Source organism: Lissotriton helveticus, chromosome 4_1 (assembly GCF_964261635.1).
Source record: "Lissotriton helveticus chromosome 4_1, aLisHel1.1, whole genome shotgun sequence".
NCBI classification, from domain to species: Eukaryota; Metazoa; Chordata; class Amphibia; order Caudata; family Salamandridae; genus Lissotriton; species Lissotriton helveticus.
Genome location: NC_136063.1, coordinates 683,581,119 through 683,605,297, shown reverse-complemented (window position 1 = coordinate 683,605,297; position 24,179 = coordinate 683,581,119). Strand labels below are relative to the sequence as shown.

The 24,179-nt window shown below is 40.8% G+C and overlaps 1 long non-coding RNA gene across 1 annotated transcript in view; it reads left to right on the top strand.

Annotated features, from left to right (window-relative positions):
* The window catches only part of LOC144827297 (uncharacterized), a 167,483-nt gene that overhangs the window by 129,637 nt on the left and 13,667 nt on the right, over positions 1-24,179 (top strand). The window lies entirely within an intron of this gene.

Genomic DNA, 24,179 nt, shown 5'->3' with positions numbered 1-24,179 from the left:
AGAGATCGAGATAGTGCTTCAACATTCTAATTTAATTTTAAAATGGTCTTTTATTAAATTAAATGCTATACTGGGAAAGTTAGCTATTGAAAAACTACGTTATAAGCCAAGCATTAGCAAAGGCCTAAACAGCCCTATACAACGCAAGATCAGTATCTGGATTAAAACCTTTGCCGAGAACAAATCTCCTCTTTTATATGAAAAGATTAGGGATAGATGAAGGAAAAGGGAAGGTATACAGATTAGTAAACCAACTTGGAATAAATTAAATAAACTTAATATGGTTGTATTCCGAGGATCACATTTTAAGCGAATGCAATATTATTCAAAATGGCTGATTTATAGAACACCCTCGTTCCTCCATAATATATATCCACAAATATAAGATACATTTTTTTGCTGTGCAGAGAAAGGCACCTGGACACATATCATATGGGAATGCCCCAAAATACAGAATCTGTGGGAGGTTATTGAGAAATACCTAAGATGTACAATAGATCCCCAAATTTCACCTAATGAATCTATAGCAATTCTGGGTTGCTCTTCCACCATCTCCATGCATGACGAAAGACGATTCATCGCAGCGTTAATAGCAAGATCTTTAATTCTACAACTCTGCAAAACAGACAAAGTACATACTTTCAATGCATGGAGAGTAAAATTGTCCAAAATACACGGATGGAAAAGACATATGCATTAAGATCAGGAGCAGTGAGAAAATATGAGAAGTACTGGAGTGTGTTTGAATCCCAAGGGTGTTTTTTTTTCGGGGGGGTTTCTCTGTATTTAAACAAGGTCTTGATCATAATCTTTGGATGGTCTAGGATCTTTTTATTAATATATGTATTTGATTTAGCACTTTGCACTTTAATGAAAATGATCTTCCCTTTTGACCACAGAAAATGAGAATGTAGGATTGTGTTCGAGTCTTAGCTCTTTTGTTTTTCGTTGCACTTTACTTAAATAAGATCGTGATCATAATCCTAGGTCTAGGTTTTTATGAATGCATGTATTTAATTCTGCATTTCGCACTTTATTGAAAATAATTGCCCCTTTAGACCATAGGAACTGTGACTGCACTGTTGAGCACGTTTTAACTCTGTATTTAAATAGTGTATTTGACAACTTTTGCACTCTAGAGCTATACCAATGTTTGTGTCTCCAAATATGCTGGAATTTTATATGAGATTCCTATACATTTTATGTGTATGTTTATGTTTATGAACTCTCAATAAAAATAATTTAAAAAAAACACTCTACAGAATCTGCTCTCTTTTGCCAATAAGATATCAAGAGCAATTTGATTTTGTAAAACCATAGATCGAATCACAACCATTTCCATATTAATCATCAAGAAACCCCCAGCAGTATCAGTCAAGAGACGATCAACCACTGTTGACAACTGACAAATTCTATGTGAATTCAGAATGACTCCCACTGAAGGTATCAATGCACTCAAAATGTCACCTATTATTTCTGAAAAACTAGCTCTCTTTCTTCGTGTTAGTTCATTAGTGCTTTCTTTCCTTCCAGTGATTCTTTTTACATGATATATTTTCGAGCATACTATGCCAATGTAGCAACTCCCGTACCACCATGCAGGCAGCTTATAGTAAGCATTATTCCCACACACGTAGTACACCCCAAGAAATACCAGATCAGTTCCCCCTTTTAGTCCCCAACCTCCCAAACTTAGGAAGTTTTGTTTACATTCACTGGAACCAATGAATGCGTTATTATAATCTGTCTTTAACCTACGGAGGCAGGTTTTCCCTTTCTTTTCAAAGTCTAAGGACATTAAAGCATGAGCCTTGCCAGTTGCATAAATTCCTTTTTTCCCAGCACATGGTGGTACATGGGTTTTCTGTTTGGCAGCTTTCTTTTGGAAATCCGTTTCCTTTCCTCAACTAAATTCAAAAACACTTTCTCTACTTCTCGTAATATACATGTTAAGGTATTCTTGTGAGCCTCGACTAAATCTATTGATTTCATCATTAGAAAAAGTTCACCCATATACTGTGCATCTCGACTACTAAGTACTGGATTCATACTCTTTCGAATAGGAAGTTCTGAAAATACTACATCTAAGTTTGAATAATAGTACTGAAGCTTCCCTGTTCTATACAACAAACATGTTAATATACTACATGAGATTAACTCTGGGCAGAGCACTTCGCTCCGCCCACGGAGTGCATGTAGTGTTGCCTACTACGCGATTCTCAAAGTAGGCGTAGTAGGCAACACTACGCACACCCGTGGATGGAGCGAAGTTGCCCACCGCCCGCCTCCCTCCCGCCCTCTTGTACACCCCTAATTTGAATTTTTAATAGGTTAAAAGGTAAAGAAAAGCACTTACCTTTTATGCGACGTCCCGGGGCTTCATCTTCTTCTTTGCGCCAACTTCATCCAACCAAATGCGCATCCAGTTTTCCTTCTCGTTTACTTCCACCTCATCCTGCAACTGTCTCACCTCATCCCATGTTTCTAAGGCTGAGAAAAACATAAGTTGTCAGCTGATTTCACCGGTTTCAATTTTTCTGTTAAGTGCCATGGTATTTCTTGCACAATATTGAGCAATCTGGTCAGCATATCGGTTACCTCACATCAGATATTCATTTCGTGACTGCTGAGCAGCACACTTGACCACTGCTATTTTTTTGGGCAATTGTATTGCTTCCAAAAAGTCCTTAACATTGTTAACGTTTCATCCTGAAGAAGTCAGAAATCCCCTCTGCATCCATAACTGGCCAAAGTCATGCACAACCCCTAAACCATATTGACTGTCCGTGAATATGGTTATTTTCCTATTTTAACCAATTTTACATCTCTTTGTAAGGCCACCAAATTGGCTACTTGTGCAGACTTAACTCCTGGTAAACAGTATGCTTCAACAACCTCAAATACTTTGCATACGCTGCACTGGGTCCTCCTCCCTCCAGTCTTAGGCATGAGGCTTCTACAGATAATTCACGATCTGGGTCTTTCAGAGGTTCTTCCTTTGAATCGACAATCAAAATATCGAACTGCAAAAATATCAGCAGCAAATTATCGTTTACATTATTATCGATTACCAATACTTATTAAAGAAATTACACAAATATCGAAACCAAAATATCCTAAATAATTAATATTGTATACAACATTATGGAAACCCCAAATATCATTAAAAAAATATTTATCTTTCATTAATAAATATTAAAATGTCCTAAATATCGAAAACAAAAATATGGACAGCAATTTTATCGATTTTATTTAAATATCAGCATTTAAAAAACGAACTAAAATGAACATATATTCACCCCAAAATGTATTTTCACTATATGGGCAATACCTACACACATTATAACTATTATATAACTTTATTATAACATATTAACATATAAAAACATCAAAATTTTAAAATTACACTACGAAACAACACAAACTATTATTGTAAATGACACATACCAAATTACACATTATAAACTATATAAAGCATACAAAAACAAAGAAATATGTTTAAAAAAACAATTAGCTCTAACAACTTCTAAATTAGCCTTTCCCCCTATATGGAAACTAACTGCAGGAAACTTAAAAAAATATGTAAAACAACAAATAGAAACTTCAAATTTATAAAATGCACCAATGAAATAAACCCATCAATTAAACAAATACTATATAAAGAACATTTTACATATAATACAAACTACAACTCTACAGAAAAAAAGAAGAGGAGACTCTGCCACATTACTTCCAGAAAGCAGATTTACATTTGAGAAACAAACTTTACAACAGCACTGAGTAAGTAAAACGCCATTTAGAATAGAACACTACTTATACTCTTAACTTAAATATATATCAAAATGTCATATACTAATATATCTTTCTTAAACTTATGTCTCCTCTACAGATACATTCTAAAAAGCAACAAAAAACACTTCTAATAAATCAACAATAAATGTATTAAAGAAGTAAGTATATTTCTCTTTTATATTCAACAATTTCCTAAAATGCCCACCCAAAAACCCACTTATCCCCAATTTCCCCATCACCTATAGGTTAATAGAACAAACATGTTAACATTATATTTATTCTAACCAACAGAAATATATTGAAGAAAACGAAAACAAAAGTTTGAAAATAACCAACTCCATCTTCACTGACATTAACAACAACATAGTAAGAATATGCAAATAAATGTATATATATTGTCCTAAAAACTGTACTATATTATATCAATTAATATTTATAAATATTTTCCTTAGAACTAAAAGAACCATCATGACTAAAGGACCTAAATTTTTAATATCGCAGACAGGTTAAATGTTATTGTGTTATATGGGTTATGTATACACACAAGAAAAGTGGTTTAAAAGTGTTTTGTAAATGTAGTAAATCTTATTTGAATAAATGCTATGGAAGAGCAATTACCCAGGAAATGACTGTTATATCTGTCAAAGAACATAACCACGCACCAAATGTAACAGAGATTGAAATTAGAGGTGCTCTTGAAACAATAAAAGAAGCTAGCACTAGTACAGATAGACCTACCACAGAAATACTGAAGGAGCAGTTACAAACAGTACCCCAACATGCATCTAGTCAACTACCATCTATTGATTCCTTAAAAAGAACAATAGCAAGACAAAAAGAAGCCACTCAACTCGTATACCTGCTCCTAAAACCTTTCAAGAGGTAGAGATCCCCCCTGAGCTAAGTGTAACACACAACAATGACCAATTCATATTATTTGACAATAAAAGCAAAGACAAACAAATTATTATGCTTACTCCTGCAAACAATTTACTTAAATTACAGTAATGTAGCACTTGAATTTGTCCCAAACAATTTTATCAGTTATACACAATATATGGATTTTTTCAAAATACTAATATTCCATTTATCTATACCCTACTCCCCAATAAACAACAAGCTACCTACCTTGAAATAACTATTTATTTTGACAATGCCATGATCAATACTATACTAAAATGCTACCACCATATAGCAATTCAGGGTTGCTATTATCACTTCAATCAATGTCTCTGGCGACATCTCCAAATGGCAGGCACCGCACAGTGCCTGTCACATTGTGCATTCAAATGCACAACATGCATTTCTCGCATTGCAGCAGTTGCTGCTGGCAGCCCCGCCCTCCGCAAGGTGACAAATGCAAAATACGCCCGCCAGTGTGGCGGGCACAACTTAATGCCACTGGCGGGACCGCCACAACAATGGCGGGTGTTCCCCTTCCCGGTACGGTGTCCGCCCACCATCGTAATGGCCCCTAAGTGTTAAGTATGCAACTGACAGTACTTTTGCATACCAAGTTAAAAAATTTATTGCATTGACCTATGTGCTTATAACTGAGGTAGCAGAGCACTATAACCTCCTATTAGAAACCCCCTAATACAAAAGACATGAAGAAAAACTAAGCCCACTATTAGATTACTTTGAGGATACCTGGGTGGGAAGACTCCACAGATCAGGGCACAGAAGACTACCCAAATTCCACATTCCATTGTGGAATGTGTACTTGAACACACTAAACAAACAAGCCCAAACCAACAATGCTGTTGAAGGATGGCATAATGCCTTCCAATCAACAACAGGAAGAGGGATACCTACCCTAATCAAGTGCTTAATTTGTGCCGGTGCTTTCTGGTGCTCAGCACCAGCACTTATTTGTCAGGGCCGGGTCTACGAGCAATATTAGTTGCTGCCTGCTCAGTGCTTACTAGGTTCACATGGGTCTCCCCGGTGGCAGCGAAGCGCTGATATTGCACGTGACTATGCTTAAAATATTTCAAATTGGACGCTGCAGATGCCTGACCTATTAAGAGACACACACATTGTCAGAAACCGGTGCATGGGTCCCTTGCCTCAGCTTACGGGTCACTAAAATCAACCACAGTAGTGCTACCAATGACGCCTGGAAAATATGTTATTAGTCCGGCCCGTCTCTCCTTGGCAATCATCAAGTGTAGGTCCCGAGTGGGACCAATGACCACTGTTTTCGACCGCGACCCACCCCAGCATACTTCGCACCCTGAGCACTAATCGCCTGCCGAAGAAAGAAAGACGGAAGCACTAGCAGCGTGTTGCGCAGCAGGCCTCATGTAAATTCAAATGAAAAGGCCATCTCAGTAATGCGTAGTCTGCGATTATGGTGTCTCGATTCAGTTTGCTAATATCGGGCAGTCCGGTCCCTGCTGCAGTCAGGCAGAAGCCATGTTGGTAAGATGCGTGTCGGGGACAGTAACTCTTTCTGCAACATGTAAGGAATAACCTATTTTTTTACTAACTTTACCTACCGATAAATATTGCTATATATCTAGTGTGTTTTTATTCTCTTTTGCAACATAAATCACTTGTGCTGTATTTTTTATGTCATCTATAAACTTGATTTATTTATTATAAATGCACACATTTGCCCGAAGGCATCATGGCTGTAGACGTTCTAATATCAGTAAACCAGGGAATAATCGATGTTTAGCTCTACTTATCTGAATATATTGTTAAATGTCATTTTTCCTCATTTCTCATACTCCTAACCCGTCTGCACTGGTTTAACCCCTTTGCTGCTAGGCCCCCCTCCCCCCCCCCTGTGCTAAGTCTTTTTTGGGTTATTTGGAGGAGTTCGCGCTTAGGCCCCTGTAACTTTTTGACCACAAAAGGTAGCCATGCCAAATTTGCGTCCTTTTTTTCCAACATCATGGGAATTCTAAACGTTCCCAGGGTTAGTGGATTTCCGGGACAAGCAGACTTTTGTCAGAAAACCAACAATTGTTTCACAGTTTTGGCATTTTTCTGGGACATTGCCTATTTTTGCTATTTTTTTGTGCTTTCAACTTCCTTCCAGTTAATGTTAAAGCTGTACATTTTGAAAAAGTAGACAAAAATCTGAATTCAGCAAGGGATCATTTATGTAGATCCTTCAAGGTGTCTTTATAGAAACTAACAGTTAAATATAGGAAAAATTGAAATTAGTTGAAAAAACAGCCTTTTGTGTCAACGTTTTCACATGTAACTTCTTCTAATTATGACAACTCTTTGAAAGCAATATACCGTTACATCTGATGGACCTTCTTGGTTGTGGGGATATATGGGACTTGTAGGTTCACCAAGAATCCGACGAACCGAGAGCCAAAAACTGAGCAGCAACTTGCAATGGTTTTTTATTATGTACCGAGTATATAGCAATTATTCTGGGAAAATCTATACATGAAAAAATTGGTATGAAAAGACACCTATGTATTTATGAAATGGGAACAAAATATAGAGTTTAGAAACAGTAGATATTTGCACATTTCTGAAATTGGGAATACTCATACCAGCATGAGAATTATCGATCATTTTTCAAAATTACTTCTTTTTTACATATTGTCTTTCATTTGGAAGGCAGAAATGTATTAAAAGTCAATAGGTAATAACGGTTGCTTTACAAATCTGAATTACCCTAAGTCTCTGGATAAAAATGGTACCTCACATGTGTAGGCTTACTGCCCACAACAGGAAACGGCTCACTGCGCAACGTGAACACACCACATTTTCACAATAAGAAATTACCCTTTTTTTGCAAAGTGCCTAGCTGTAGTTTTTTAACCCAAGCTCTGCCGGCACCTAGGAAAACCTAGCAAACCTATACCTTTTAAAAAACTAGACACCCAGGGGAATAAAGGATGGGGTGACTTGACTGCCTCTCCCCAGATTCTGTTTCCCAGAATCCCTTGCAAACCTAAACAATTGTAAAAAAAAACACATTTTCCTCACATTTCTATGGTGGAAAGTTCTGGAATCTGCGTGGATCCACAAATTTCTACCCACCCCGCGTTCCACAAAGTCTTCCGAGAAAAATGGTACCCCACTTGTGTGGGTAGGCCTATTGCCCGTGACAGGAAACGGCTTAAACGCAACGTGTATATATGAATGTGTGTGGCGATCGCCCTCGTTTTTTCTGAGTGATAATTCCAGCTAATTCGATATGTGTGCAATGTTAGATTAATGCCTGCTTACATTGATATAAAGACTTGAAAGTGGCCCAGCCCCAGATCCAAACTACTCGAGAAAAAAACAAAGAAAACAAGTAAAAGGATGGTCTTTGTTTCAAAATACTCATCTGCATCACGAGACATAAAGACAATATTTCTAAAAAGATGGGAAATTCTAGAAACAGAGAATGACTTCCAGAAACGTTTCTAATCCAGAAACTTGACCGCGATTTTTTAATAGAATCGATAACCACTGCTTCTTCATTTTTTCAGTTCTTTTTCCGCACTGAACGAGAAACACAAAACGTTACCTCCAGCGCATTATCGCCTGCAGGTAAGACTATCATTACACTGTCTCTCACCCGTATTGTTACGTGTTGCAAAAGAATTTAATATCAGTCGGCCATCCTCGTAACTTCATCTTATTTTTATCTTCAGGTTTTCTAAAATAGAATCACTGCTGCTATTCGACAGGTAAGCTTGATTCAAATAACATGACATCAAGCGTCCGCTACCCAATTAGCATTCTAAAACCTCGTATGTATTTGTTTGTATACAGCAATAATCGCCATTACTGGACAAAAAATTAGGTACACCCTGTACCTCCGAAAATTCAATCTTATTTAATAGGTAAGAAAACTCATATAAATCAGGTTATCATCAATATAACGTTCATAATTCCATCATACTCCAGAACTTACCACCTGATCAATTGTTAAAATTCCATCATCATTTCCTATTTCATTGATTAATAAACCATATATGGAATTAAATCCTTGTATAGAAAGCAAAAATGTAAAAGAAATAATGGCACCGTTTAATATGTTTCCTTTATTTGCCTTTTTTTACAGAACCCCTGACAAAGGGGCATTTCGCCCCGAAATGCATTGGGTCACTTAATTTCGATTGAAAAATTTGTTTTGTACACGAATGTTGTATTACCTATAATGTTTATGTTATATTCATGTTGAACATCAAATGATTATTATGCTACAATACATGAATTTCTGAGAAACAGAATTAAAATATTATAAAAGGAACACTGCTCTGTTGTAGTTGCATGTTAGAGCCCCAGCAGCCAATAGGGGCTGGGCCACTTTCAAGTCTTAAATGCAACGTGGACACACCACAATTTCACGGCGAAAAATTACCCTAGCAGTAGTTTTTAAACCCTAGCTCTGCCGGCATCTAGGAAAACCTAGCAAACCTATACATTTTTTAAAATTATATACCCGGGGGGTATCCAGGATGGGGTGACTTGACTGGCTCACTCCAGGTTCTATAACCCAGAATCCCTTGCAAACCTAAAACATTCCCAAAAAAAAACACATTTCTGTGGTGGAAAGTTTTGGAATCTGCATGGATCCACAAATTTCCACGCACCCTGCGTCTCACAAAGTATTCCGAGAAAAATGGCACCTCACTTTTGTGGGTAGGCCTAGTGCCCGCGACAGGAAATTGCACAAATTGCAATGTGGACACACCACAATGTTACAGTGAAAAATGACCCTTTTTAGGCAAAGTACCTAGCTGTAGTTTTTTAACCCTATCTTTGCCGGCACCTAGGGAAACCTAGAAAACCTATATATTTATTAAAACTAGACACCCAGGGGAATCCAAGATGGGGTGACTTGACTGCCTCTCACCAGGTCCTGTTACCCACAATCCCTTGCAAACCTAAAAAATTGTCAAAAAAAACACATTTTCCTCACATTTCTGTGGTGGAAAGTTCTGGAATCTGGGTGGATCCACTAATTACCTCTCACCCGTGTTTCCCAATATCTTCTGAGAAAAACAGTACCTCAATTGTGTGGGTAGGCCTATTGCCCGTGACAGGAAACAGCGCAAAACGCAATGTGGACATACCACAATTTCACAGTGAAAAATGACCCTTTTTTGGCAAAATGCCTAGCTATAGTTTTTTAACCAAGCTCTGCCGGCACCTAGGGAAACCTAGCAAGCCTATACATTTTTAAAAACTAGACACCCAGGGGAGGAATCCAGGATGGGGTGACTTGACTGGCTCACTCCAGGTTCTATTATCCAGAATACCTTGCAAACCTAAACCATTGCCAAAAAAAACACATTTCCCTCACATTTCTGTGGTGGAAAGTTTTGGAATCTGCATGGATCCACAAATTTCCACCCACCCCGCGTCTCACAAAGTTTTCCGATAAAAATGGTACCTCACTTTTGTGGGTAGGCCTAGTGCCCGCGACAGGAAATGGCACAAATTGCAATGTGGACACACCACAATTTCACAGTGAAAAATGACCCTTTTTACGCAAAGTACCTAGCTGTAGTTTTTTAATCCTAGCTCTGCTGGCACCTAGGGAAACCTAGCAAACCTATACATTTTTGAACACTAGATACCCATGGAAATCCAGGATGGAGTGAGTTGCCAGCCTCTCACAAGGTTCTGTTATCCAGAATTCCTTGCAAACCAAAAACATTATTAAAAAAACACATTTTCCTCACATTTCTGTGGTGGAAAATTCTGGAATCTGCGTAGATCCACAAATGTCCACCTACCCCACGTCCTCCAAAGTGTTTCAAGAAAAATGGTACCTCACTTGTTTAAATAGGCCTAGTGCCCACGACAGGAAACGGCACAAAACGCAACATGGACACACCACAACTTTAACAGTGAAAAATGACCTTTTTTGGCAAAGTGCCTAGCTGTAGTTTTTTAACCCTAGCTTTGCCGACACCTAGGGAAATCTAGCAAACCTATACATTTATTAAAACTAGACACTCAGGGGAATCCAAGATGGGGTGACATGACTGCCTCTCACCAGGTCCTGTTACCCAGAATCCCTTGCAAACCTGCACAAATGTAAAAAAATACACAGTTTCCTCATATTTCTGTGGTGGAAAGTTCTGGAATCTGTGTGGATCCACTAATTACCTCTCACCCCACGTTTCCCAACATCTTCTGAGAAAAACAGTACCTCACTTGTGTGGGTAGGCCTAGTCCCCAGTCAACTGATCTGGGTTTAATCCATCACCATTCTTTAGTTCACTCAGCCACCCCAGTTCAGACATGGCTATATGCAAATCAGTCTGACCCTGTGCCTTATGGGAACAGTCCAGCCCGAACTTCCAAGCCATGTCTTCCCTGGACCGGAAACAAGCATCCTCGGACCGGTTTCGGATTTATAATCCTCATCAGCCAGGCTATCTTGAATCCAGTGGCCAAGTGAACAAGGGACTCACGTCTGAGCATACCCTGCCACACTTAGGGCGAACAAAGCGATACAAAAGGGGATGATGGACATTACCACCCCCTTTTTGTACCGCTTTTGGCCACCATAAGTGTGGCAGGGTATGCTCAGACGTGAGTCCCTTGCTCACTTTGCCACTGGATTCAAGCAAGCCGGGCTGAAGACGGCTGTAATGCCAGAAACCGGTCCTCGGAAGCTTGGTTCCGGTCCAAGGAAGGCATGGCTTGGCAGTTCGGGCTGGACTGTTCCATTGAGGCACAGGGTCAGACTGATTTGCATATAGCCATGTCTGAACTGGGGTGGCAGAGTGGGCTAAAGAACGGTGATGGATTTAACCCAGATCTTTTGACTGGGTGTGAGTGTTTGATTGGTTCAGATGCTCCATCCATTACCACCCCCTTTTTGTACCGTGACAGGAAACGACGCAAAACGCAATGTGGACATACCACAATTTCACAGTGAAAAAGGACCCTTTTTGGCAAAGTGCATGGCTGTAGTTTTTTAACACAAGCTCTGCCGGCACCTAGGGAAACCTAGCAAACCTATGCATTTTTAAAAACTAGACACCCAGGGGGGGGAATCCAGGATGGGGTGACTTCACTGGCTCACTCCAGGTTCTATTACCCAGAATCCCTTGCAAACCTAACACATTGCCAAAAAAACACATTTCCCTCACATTTCTGTGGTGGAAAGTTTTGGAATCTGCATGGATCCACAAATTTCCACCACCCCGCGTCTCACAAAGTGTTCCGAGAAAAAGGGTACCTCACTTTTGTGGGTAGGCCTAGTGCCCGCGACAGGAAATTGCACAAATTGCAATGTGGACACATCACAATTTCACAGTGAAAAAGGACCCTTTTTAGGCAAAGTACCTAGCTGTAGTTTTTTAATCCTAGGTCTGCCGGCACCTAGGGAAACCTACCAAACCTATACATTTTTTAACACTAGATACCCATGGAAATCCAGGATGGGGTGAGTTGACAGCCTCTCACAAGGTTCTGTTATCCAGAATTCCTTGCAAACCAAAAACATTATTAAAAAAACACATTTTCCTCACATTTCTGTGGTGGAAAGTTCTGGAATCTGCATAGATTCACAAATTTCCACCTAACCCACGTCCTCCAAAGTGTATCAAGAAAAATTGTAGCTCACTTGTTTAAATAGGCCTAGTGCCCGCGACAGGAAACGGCACAAAACGCAACATGGACACACCACAACTTTAACAGTGAAAAATGACCTTTTTTGGCAAAGTGCCTAGCTGTAGTTTTTTAACCCTAGCTTTTCCGGCACCTAGGGAAGCCTAGCAAACCTATACATTTTTTAAAACTAGACACCCAGGGGAATCCAAGATGGGGTGACTTGCTTGCCTCTCACCAGGTCCTGTTACCCAGAATCCCTTGCAAACCTAAAAAATTGTAAAAAAAAAAACCATTTTCCTCATATTTCTGTGGTGGAAAGTTCTGGAATCTGTGTGGATCCACTAATTACCTCTCACCCCGCATTTCCCAACATCTTCTGAGAAAAACAGTACCTCACTTGTGTGGGTAGGCCTAGTGCCCGTGACAGGAAACGGCACAAAACGCAATGTGGACATACCACAATTTCACAGTGAAAAATGACCCTTTTTTAGCAAAGTGCCTAGCTGTAGTTTTTTAACACAAGTTCTGCCGGCACCTAGGGAAACCTAGCAAACCTATACATTTTTAAAACCTAGACACCCAGGGGGGAATCCAGGATGGGGTGACTTGACTGGCTCACTCCAGGTTCTATTACCCAGAATCCCTTGCAAACCGAAAAACATTGCCAAAAAAACCACATTTCCCTCACATTTCTGTGGTGGAAAGTTTTGTAATCTGCATGGATCCACAAATTTCCACCCACCCCACGTATCACAAAGTATTACGAGAAAAATGGTACCTCACTTTTGTGGGTAGGCCTAGTGCCCGCGACAGGAAATGGCACAAATTGCAACGTGGACACACCACAAGTTCACAGTGAAAAATGACCCTTTTTAGGCAAAGTACCTAGCTGTAGTTTTTTTATCCTAGCTCTGCTGGCACCTAGGGAAACCTAGCAAACCTATACATTTTTTTACACTAGATACCCATGGAAATCCAGGATGGGGTGAGTTGACAGCCTCTCACAAGGTTCTGTTATCCAGAATTCCTTGCAAACCAAAAACATTATTAAAAAAAAACAAATTTTCCTCACATTTCTGTGGTGGAAAGTTCTGGAATCTGCGTAGATCCACAAATTTCCACCTACCCCACATCCTCCAAAGTGTTTGAAGAAAAATGGTACCTCACTTGTTTAAATAGGCCAAGTGCCCGTGACAGGAAACGGTGCAAAACGCAACATGGACACACCACAACTGTAACAGTGAAAAATGACCTTTTTTGGCAAAGTGCCTAGCTGTAGTTTTTTAACCCTAGCTTTGCCGGCACCTAGGGAAACCTAGCAAACCTATACATTTTTTTAAACTAGACACGCAGGGGAATCTAAGATGGGGTCACTTGACTGCCTCTCACCAGGTCCTGTTGCCCAGAATCCCTTGCGAACCTAAACAATTGTCAAAAAAAACACATTCTCCTCACATTTCTGTGGTGGAAAGTTCTGGAATCTGTGTGGATCCACTAATTACCTCTCACTCTGCGTTTCCCAAAATCTTCTGAGAAAAACAGTTCCTCACTTGTGTGGGTAGGCCTGGTGCCTGTGACAGGAAACGGCACAAAACGCAATGTGGAATTTACCACAATTTCACAGTGAAAAATGACCCTTTTTTGGCAAAATGCCTAGCTGTAGTTTTATAACACAAGCTCTGCCAGCATCTAGGGAAACCTAGCAAACCTATACATTTTTAAAAACTAGACACCCAGGGGGGGAATACAGGATGGGGTAACTTGACTGGCTCTCACCAGGTTCTGTTACCCAGAATCCCTTGCAAACCTAGAATATTATCGGAAAAAAAACCCACATTTTTCTCACATTTCTGTGGTGGAAAGTTCTGGAATCTGCCTGGATCCACAAATTTCCACTCACCCCTCATTTCCCAAAATCTTTAGAGAAAAACAATACCTCACTTGTGTGGGTAGGCCTAGTGCCCGCGACAGGAAACAGTGCAAAACGCAACATGGACACACCACAATTTCACAGTGAAAAATGACCCTTTTTTGGCAAAGTGCCTTGCTATGGTTTTTTAACCCTAGCTCTGCCGGCACCTAGGGAAACCTAGCAAACCTATACATGTTTTTAAAACAAGACATCCAGGGAAATACAGGATGGGGTGACTTGACTGTCTTTCACCTGGTTCTGTTACCGAGAATCTGTTGCAAACTCAAACAATTGTCAAAAAAACTACATTTTCCTCACATTTCTGTGGTGGAAAGTTCTGGAATCTGCGTGGATCCACAAATTTCCCCTCACCCCGCGTTCCCCAAAGTCTTCCCAAAAAAAGGTACCTCACTTGCATTGGTTGGTCAAGGACCCGTGACAGGCAAGGGCCCGAAAACTACCTATCACAAACCAACCAAGTTTTGCAAGGGGGGGTCCCATGAGTTTTTGGCCCTGGGCTCGGTGACCATTTAGGGAAACCTACCAAAGCCACACATTTCTGGAAACTAGACACCCGGGGAAGTCCAGCGAGGTATGGCTTGGGTGGGTCACCTAAAGTTTTCCTACACACAATCTCCGGCAAACCTCAAATTTAGCTGAAGTAATTACTTTTTTCTGAAATTTCTGCGTGGGAAAGTTCTGGAATCTATGTGGATCCACACATTTCCTCCCACCCAGCATTCCACAAGGTCTCCTGAAAGAAATGATACTTCACTCACATGGGTGGGTCAAGTACCTATGACAGGCAATAGCCCAAAACTTTTTGACGCAATATCAAAATTACGTATCACAAAACAACCTGGTTTTGCAAGGGGGTCCCATGAGTTTTTGGCCCCGGGCTCGGCGGCCATCTAGGGAAACCTACCAAACCTACACATTTCTGAAAACTAGATAACGTGGGGAGTACACGAGGTATGGCTTGCATTGGTCCCCTAACGTTTTCCTACCCAGAATCCCCTGCAAACCTCAAATGTAACCACAAAAGTCTGTTTTTTCTCAAATTTCTGTGTGGGAAAGTTCTGAAATCTACGTGGATCCACAACTTTCCTCCCACCCAGCGTTCCCCCAGGTCTCCTGAAAAAATGATACCTCACTTGCATGGGTGGGTCAGGTATCCGTGGCAGGCAAGGGCCCTAAACCTATTGAGGTGACATCAAAAGTACCTATCACAAAACAACCTGGTTTTGCAAGGGGTGTTCCCATAGTTGTTGGCCACGGGCTTGGCGGCCATCTAGGAAACCTGCCAAACCCACACGTTTCTGAAAACTAGACACCCAGGGGAGTCCAGCAATGTATGGCTTATGTGGGTTCCCCAACATTTTCCTACCCAGAATCCCCTGCAAACCTCAAATTTAGCTGGAAAAAATAACTTTTTCCATACATTTTTGCGTGTGATCACTGTGCCGGCACAAGTGTCCTACCACCCAGCTTTCCCCTTGTTCTCCAGAGTAATGCTAATGCTAATGCCCCCATCTGCCCCACAAGAGGCAGAAATTCCACTAGACACCAGGTAGTTTTTGGGGAAAATTTTTATTAGGGTGGGGGCTGCCCAAAACAGGCATGTCAATGCCCCCACCCTAATTAAAATTTGCAAAAAAATTCAGTGGCGTCTAGAGGGCTGTTTGCCCCCCAGGGGGGCAGATTGGGGGCTACTGCCCCATCTGCCACCCAGGGGGGGCAGGAAGGCTGTTATTTATGCGGGGGGGGTGGGGGCATCGGCATGCCCGTTTTGGAAGCTCCCACCCTAATTCAAAATTGCCCCCAAAAAATCCCTGGTGTCTAGTGGGCTTTTTGCCCCCCCCCCCGGCGGGGCAGATTGGGGGCTAATGCCTGTCATAAGCACAGGGGCACCGATGCTCATGACAGAACTATTCCATCATGAGCATCGGAGGGGTTAAGGTCCTGATCTCTTTACTCAATATTAATACTAACATTCATACAGTCTTCACATGTTTAGTTTTGTATCACAATGCAATATACAGCACTCTGAAACCTGGACATGGTGGAAATGGCACTACGAAAACAATACATAACTAGTTATTGACTAAATGTTTCCTTGCAGGGAAGACCTATATAAACAGGTGCGATACGAATGTATTATGCTACATGGCTGCTTATTGCCCATATTCTCCCGATGAGTTACAGAGCAAAATCCAATTGGGAGTCTCATTAAAACAAAAGGTGATAAATGTATACCCAAGGAAGGGAGCACTCAGCATTATAGGCCCCTGAACAAAGCAACGCACAGGCCATGCCTACACAACCACTCACAGGAAGAAAAATGTTAAACAGAAAATTTGTATTAAATTCTGGTCCATACAACATTGGGAGCATGCGCCTTTGGTTTAATAAAACCTGTAGTTATACTGTAACAGATGAACTGTTCAATATACAACTGAAAGGGCCAACATCTAATTGGGCACTAGAGAGAGAAGAATAGCTATGAAAGCCTTGGTACACACCTGACAGTTGGCTTGCGGTGAAATCCCATATTATTTGTATATTTGTTGTCCATTTACTTTGACCTCAATTTACCTTTACTTTTGAGCACCTCTTCGGGCAGCTCTCATTTCTGATCCTTCTAATTTTTCCTATTTGTCCCTCCGCCCCTTCAAATTTGATCTACACCCATAGTTATCAATCACGCCTTCTGATTTACTGGGTTACTTTCAGTCATCGCATTAGTTTCCTGAAACAAAATTCAAGACCACATCTTGTTCTCCACTTTCAGAAGATTCAGTCTTCCATTGTACTTTTGTTCTTCATACATCTAAATATCCACCTTCAGCTTTGCCCAACATTCCTTCTTGGGTTCTAAGAATGTAATCCGCATTACCATGGTCCTCTTGTCCAATAATTGATCTGGGCCCAGGGCTGTGCTATAAAATCACCATCTCCACAGCGCACCGCCCGGGCTTGTTGATGAATCTGAAGCCTCATTGAACCCCTTCCTGGTTTGAAAGGACTGCATGCGGTCGCTCTGGTATTCAGACAGCTTGCCACTACCCATGGGCATTGGTACACACCTATGCATGGAAGTGAATATATGAATTTCCTCTCCATGCCCCTTTGGCCAATATATTCGTTAACCTTTTCAGTTCCTCACTGCACCCCACCCTCAAGCCCGCTGCCTATCACCTCCTGGTCCATTTATCGTGCAAATACATCTTCATTTGGTTTTGGATGGTTGATCCCATCTCTTCATAAAAACAAAGATTAACTGGTCTTCTCTTCCTATAGACATAGCCCCATTTCTCTCCATAGCCTCTTCGCCCCACATGCACCGCTCCTCTCACTCTCACAGGTCTCCCCCGCACAATTAAAGCCCACTTTTCAATAAATCAACCCCAAAGACATCGCCCCTTTCCTTCCAAAGTCTCTTCCCACATGTCCGTGACTCTATTAAGTATGGGGTCTTCTTCACTCACACAGGTAGCTACCCATCTGAAATAATTAAGATGCTTACACTTCTACATTGCCTTAAATTTCAAGCTAGAACCCCCGTAATATAGCCCAGTAGGTTAGTGCCCAGTAGCAAAGATTTGAATATAACATGAGATTCTTTCGTTCTACGTCTTAATGGAGTCAATTAAATGAGCACCACCGAGTTAGCTTTTAAAGTGCTATGAACTCCCACAACGGAGTCGCTAAGTACTATGAAAGAAATAGTATTCCCATGAAGCAAATGAACAAAGCACTGCTGCACACAATTTTTATAGCTTTGGGGGCCCGAAATAGTATGAACTTTCACCCTTGTAAGAGCGTGATGGATAGTAGTTGTGTTGTTACTGTCATTAACAGCTGGCAGGGGCAATGTGTGGTGCTAGCTGCAGTGGCCACCCTACGACAGCCCTGGCACTTATTATTTTACAAATTAAGCTACTCCAAGCCCTACAAAAGAAACAAATTTGCCAGGAACTTAAAATGAACAATCTGAAACTCAGATAGGCCCTAAACTCACAAAACAAACAAAAAAAATTGTATGAATTACTACAGAGTCAGGTAACACTATACCCAACTACACGAGGCCCAAAATGCCTATCACTAATAGCAAAAACAATTCTTTAAATAGTTTTCCTAAGACAATGTAAAATAACTTATCTACAAAACACAATTGGTAACTGTACATATACTTTTTGTGACGTTTATAAAATATAAATAATGTGTCATATATATTTAATGCAATTAAAAAATATATATTGACATATTACATTTGACCTAAACATAACACATATATAAAATAATATAGTCAACATACCCTCACACAATTATGAAATTAAACACTTACGGTTTCTGTAGCAGAAGAAAACATAATCCAAAAATGGTCAATCCATCCAGGTATCTCTCAATCCAAATAAATATTAAAATTAACCCCCAAAAAATGTAAAAATCCAAATGTTCCAAAATAAAAATCCAGTATTGATAAATCCAACAAATTTAAACCATAGAAAACTTGAAAATTGTGCTTAAAGAAAGAAATGCTCCAGGAAAAGGCGAAAAAATTAAGAAAGTGTAAAATATATATTAGTATTAAATACTAATACACACTTCTTAATAAAAAACAATGCTATCCTCTTCAAAGCATGATTCCGATAACGAAACCTGTAAAAACAGAAATAAACATACCCACCCACACAAACAGACAGATACAGCATAGTAAACAACATATAAACAAACTTTATATACCACTAGCAGCCCGCCCCAGCGTTGCCTGGGGCAAAAGGGGGCTGGGGACAGCATTTCCGGATTGCAGCAGCGTTGCCCAGGCACAAGCGGGCTGGAGGCAACATTTCAGGCTTGGGTGCACTCCCGCCCCGGCCCCCGCCCCCTCGACATTGCCCAGACCGGCTCCCGCCTCCCGCCTCCCTCCCGCCTCCCTTCCGCCTCCCTCCCGCCTCCCTCCCGCCTCCCGTCTCCCGCCTCCGCCTCCGCCTCCCGCCTCGCCTTTGCCTTTGCCTTACCTGAGCCGCCGCTCTACCCCGCGCTCCGGACTTCACCGCCACTCCTCGCTGCTCGTCACCGCTCCTCCCCGCCTGTCGTCATCATGAACGTTGCGGACATCGCTAGGTCGCGGCTAGCGCTAGGTCGCGGCCGGCGCTACTTTTAGGGGACTACTTTGTTTTTAAAGTTTAATTTTTTAATTTACGTTTTGTTTTATTTTATGCAGCCTATGTCCATCTACACACCCTGAGGATTACAACAATGTATTGGGTGTGTGGATTGGCGCTGTGGTTCCCGAGTTTACCTTGCCAAAAGGTTTCTGTTCTCTCTTTATAATAGTAGTATAGATAAACAAACATTTAGAAACGTATCCTACCCTTTCTACACTTGGCCGCAAACACACACTATCAACATCTCGCTAAACAATTTTTAACTACCAAAACGCACCAAAAACCCAACAACTTACCACTACATATACTAACTACCACTTAACAACATGCAAATACAAGAATTTTTTTAATTTCATTTAGTAAAAGAAACTTTCCTTCATCGACGCGATGCTGCATCTAACCGCGAGCTTCTCTCCTATAAAGTGACCCAAAACAATAGTAAGCAGTTACAAAATAGTCCCTATAAAACAAAAATGGCAACTTAAATAATAAAACACATACAAGATAATTCTTAAAAATAGGAACCATACATAATTAAACAACTTATATATTTTTTTTAAATATTAGATTATTCTACTAATTTTTAAAAAATGATGTAACATCTTTTGCTTATTGTAAAACAATAATAACAATTACTAAAAAAATATTAATAAATATTATAATTACTTATTATTTTGTATCATTTACAATACATATCCAAAAATGCCTAAAACTGTTTAAAATATAAGAAAAATGTAACCTTTTTGAAAACAACAATTCTATAAAATGCTGAAATGTACTAATTAATATTATTAATTTATCATAAATGAATATTATTTATCAATATATATAACATGTAAATAAATAAATAACACGTGTCTATGTTTTTTTATTTGAAAAAATTTATGATATGATATACCATATATACAAAATATATATAATTATTTTGTAACTGTAATGAATGCAAAAACAAAACTGTAAATACATTTTGTAAAATTATGTTTGTTTCAAAATGGTTATAGAAAAATGTTTCTGACTACAAAAATAATATACCTTTGTTTTAAAATGTTAAAAAGTTAAAAACATATATATAGGAAAATTATTGTTTGTGAATAAACATATATAGAACATATTTCATTTTCATCTATTAAAAATATGTATTTTGTTTCTGTATTTCATCAGTTGTATAATAGTGCCTTAATAAAATGTATTCTTTTACCCTAAAAGTGGTAATAATATATAATAAAATATAATTTACAAAAAAAGTGCTATTCTTTCTCTATTACATTTGTATAAGTATATATGTTCCTCAAATATATATTTTAATTCAATGTATATATTTTTTTTAATTAAAAAATATCAGATCAATATATATTTTAATTGTACTTACCATTAAATCTGAAAAATGCTGGACAGTAAACAAATCTAATTTACTACTCCCACTCCAGCTAATATTAAGTCAGGGAAGCTGCTAGAAACTAAAGATATATAATTTACTATTGCCACTCCAGTCAGTATTAAGTCAGGAAAGGTGAGGGACACTAGAGATATATAATTGACTATTCCCACTCCAGTCAGTATTAAGTCAGGGAAGGTGCTGGATACTAAAGATGTACTATTCCTTGTAAATCCAGTGCAGTTTAAAAAATGACATGGGTGTCGCTGAGAATCACCACAGCAACATCAATTGCACATCCCTTTAATACAGAAAACGGCATCAAAGGGAACAATATGTACTAGGCCGTGTTGAGTGGCTTAGCGATGCCTTGTAAATATGGAGCAGGACACAGTGCCGCTGGAGCGTTGCAAAAAGTGATGCTCTGGTGGCACAGTGGCATTGTAAATGAGGTCCTTTGTGTGGTAGGGGGTCAAGGGGAGAGCCTAAATTGTTGGAAATAGCGATTGTGTACTCACCTGGGGATTTCTGCAGACGCAAGATGTGAGATATGATGATAGTGTAGGAGAGTAGGTTCTGCTTCCTATGATTACCCCCACTTTTTGCTGTGTTTCACTGGTGTTTTGACTTTAGTCTGGCTGTGGCCCTGCTAATCAGGACCACAGCCTAGCTGTTCTCTCTCTAAATTGAAGGCATGTACTTTAGGTACATCACAGATTGGTTACTGGGTCACCCTTATGAGTCCCTAGTATACGGTACCCTAGGTACCAAGGGCATAGGTACCCCAGAGGCCTACCAGGGGCTGAAACATGTATTATGCCACCCTGGGAAGCCTTCCAAGATGACACCACAGGTCTGCACTTGCAGCCTGGGTAAGGCGGTGTAAGCACCCTTTACTTAGATATAGTATACCTATATCTACCTATATATAGACACATATAACCCTATGAGTCACTCCTATAGCAAGCCTTGACAATCCTGAAGGCAGAGTGCTTAGTTTTGTGTGAGAGGGTGCCCTAGCATGAGGTGAGCCCCTTTTAGCTTTAGGAATCCCTTCCTTATAGCTGTTCTATGATATAGCCATACTATATACTCTTAAGTGCATTGTATTCCTCGCGGTTAATGCTAACTTTGGTTTGGCTTTATCAAAACATGTCGTGTTTGGTGTCAAATACTTTGGAATACTACCTCCCCGCCAGTTCTGGCGGCCGGGGTAGCATTCCGCCCTTCTAGAGGGGGAAGACATGTACACACTGGTATACCCGGTAGAAGTTTAAAAGAGCCTCAGCATCACAAAATGGATGCTGCTGGCACAGACACAAGTCTGACCTCCTGCTGCTGGGCGAAACTCGAGCAGGGGAGGCCTGGAGAATAGGTTTCCTGTCCTGGGAGGTGCCACACCTCCCCAGACAGAGTTTAGTGTATTGGGGCAGGGTGGGTTGCATTCAGTGAATGTTGTTCAGACACTGCCTGGGGCACACAAGATGCTCCATGCATTTCCCAGTTGAAACTGGTTGCTGGGGCATTCAGCCCCAGCTCTGGCACGAAACTGGACAAAGGGGAAGGGGTGTAACCACCCTCCCCCTAGGTCCTCCCATTGGTGGGACCCTAGAGTTAGTGCAACCCCTAAACTTAGTATAAGTATAGGAACCCAGTCACTAGGACTTTAGATTACCCTGGACGAAACGCCGAAGAGGAAATCTTGGACCTTCAACATTCCGTATCGACTGGAAGATGGAAGAAATCTCCCTTGGGGTCAAGGAGAGACCCCCCTGTTCAAACAGGCACCAAAGAAGCATCTTGCCAGTCTGCATTTTTGAGGCTCTTGCCAGATCCCGAAGAATCTGTGACACAGGACATGGACTGCCTCACATCTCCGAGGCTGACATGAGTCCCCAGCAAAGCAGAGAGCTGTAGCTCTCACAAGAGACGTGGGACTAGAACTCCTGGACATCCTGCAATTTTGCAAGTGCACCTACTTCCCAATGTTTCCCAAAGTTGTGCATTGGGCTATTTGTTTCCCTTGCCCCAAGCACCTTTTGCACTGAAGCTGAGAGGCCTACATTCCATAAGTGTTCCGTGGGCCTGCTTTTTTCACCTTAGCTTGAGGCTCCTTCATGATCCCTAGTCCATTAGCTAGTGGGTCACCACGAAGAACAATCCTTTGTTTCTTGGGGCTTTCTGGTTACTGAAGACATACCCTGACTCACCTCCAAAGGGTGAGTCCCTAAGACCTTGCTGGTCTGCACCGGAGCCAACCTTGTCATCTTGCATGGGTTGCTGTTGCCAAGGCTTTTTGTGTCCAATCCAGTAACCGATGCTGCAGTACTCGACATCCAATGTGGAACTGCTTGAATCCAGCTCCTGATTGTCATCGACACCTCCTGGACCTCGTGGTTGAAGAGTCAAGCTTTACCTACTTCACACTAAAGCACCCGACATCGGCTGGCATCTTCCTGTCGCCATCCGGGTCACTGGCTAGTGACCCAGACTCTGTCCCCTCTGCTTTCAGGTTCTTCAGATCTCCAATCCACCCTTGGATCCATCAGGACACTTTTCCTCTGGTCGCCTGCAGCACTTCTTCGCAGCTCTCCATTGGAATTGACGACAAACCCGACATGAAAAGACACCTATGCACCCGGCTTCCCAGGGTGAGGTAACACAAGTACTTTGGTGCTGCTGTGGGTCTAGACTCTCGAAGTGTCTAGTTCTGAAGGGATTTCACTGCAGTCCACTCCTAAGTGTCCTAAAAATTTTAAACTCTAACTTGAATTTTCTCTATGGAAGTCAATGGTGATTCGCGGCTGTGTTTAGACACGGCACACGTCCCCCTTGGGTCTCCTGCGTCCCTAACTTGGGTGGTTCCTGGTTGCCCCAGTGGTTCTACAGGCCCTAGGCCTAACTTCTATCCCTCACATGGTTCTTATACCACTATTTTAGTATATGGTTTGTGAGGCCCCTAGGGCAAAACGTATACTGTGCAATTTACTGTGTGCTACTTAAGTTCTTGTATTGTACTTTTGCCTCTAGCCTCATAAAGAGACTAGAGGGGTTGTGTTTGGAATAAATACATATATGTTATATATATACCTTGTGTTGTGCACTTTCATTTGTTAATTCAAGAGATTATAGACTGGTAAAACAAGCTGCTTTACATTCCCTCAAGACTTAGCCTGTAGGCTGCTCTCCACAGCTACCACTAGGATAGCTTTCTATAAAGGTTGTCTAAACCTACCCTCAATAAGGGTTGTTTGGACTGGTGTAAGGTGCCCACTAGAATAGTGGTCATCATATTCCAGGTCAACTTCTCACAGCTAGGATCCAACTTCCCACACCAACCAAAGTCAGCTCAATGTCAAAGCTAGCAATGGTGTGATGAGGAGAAAGA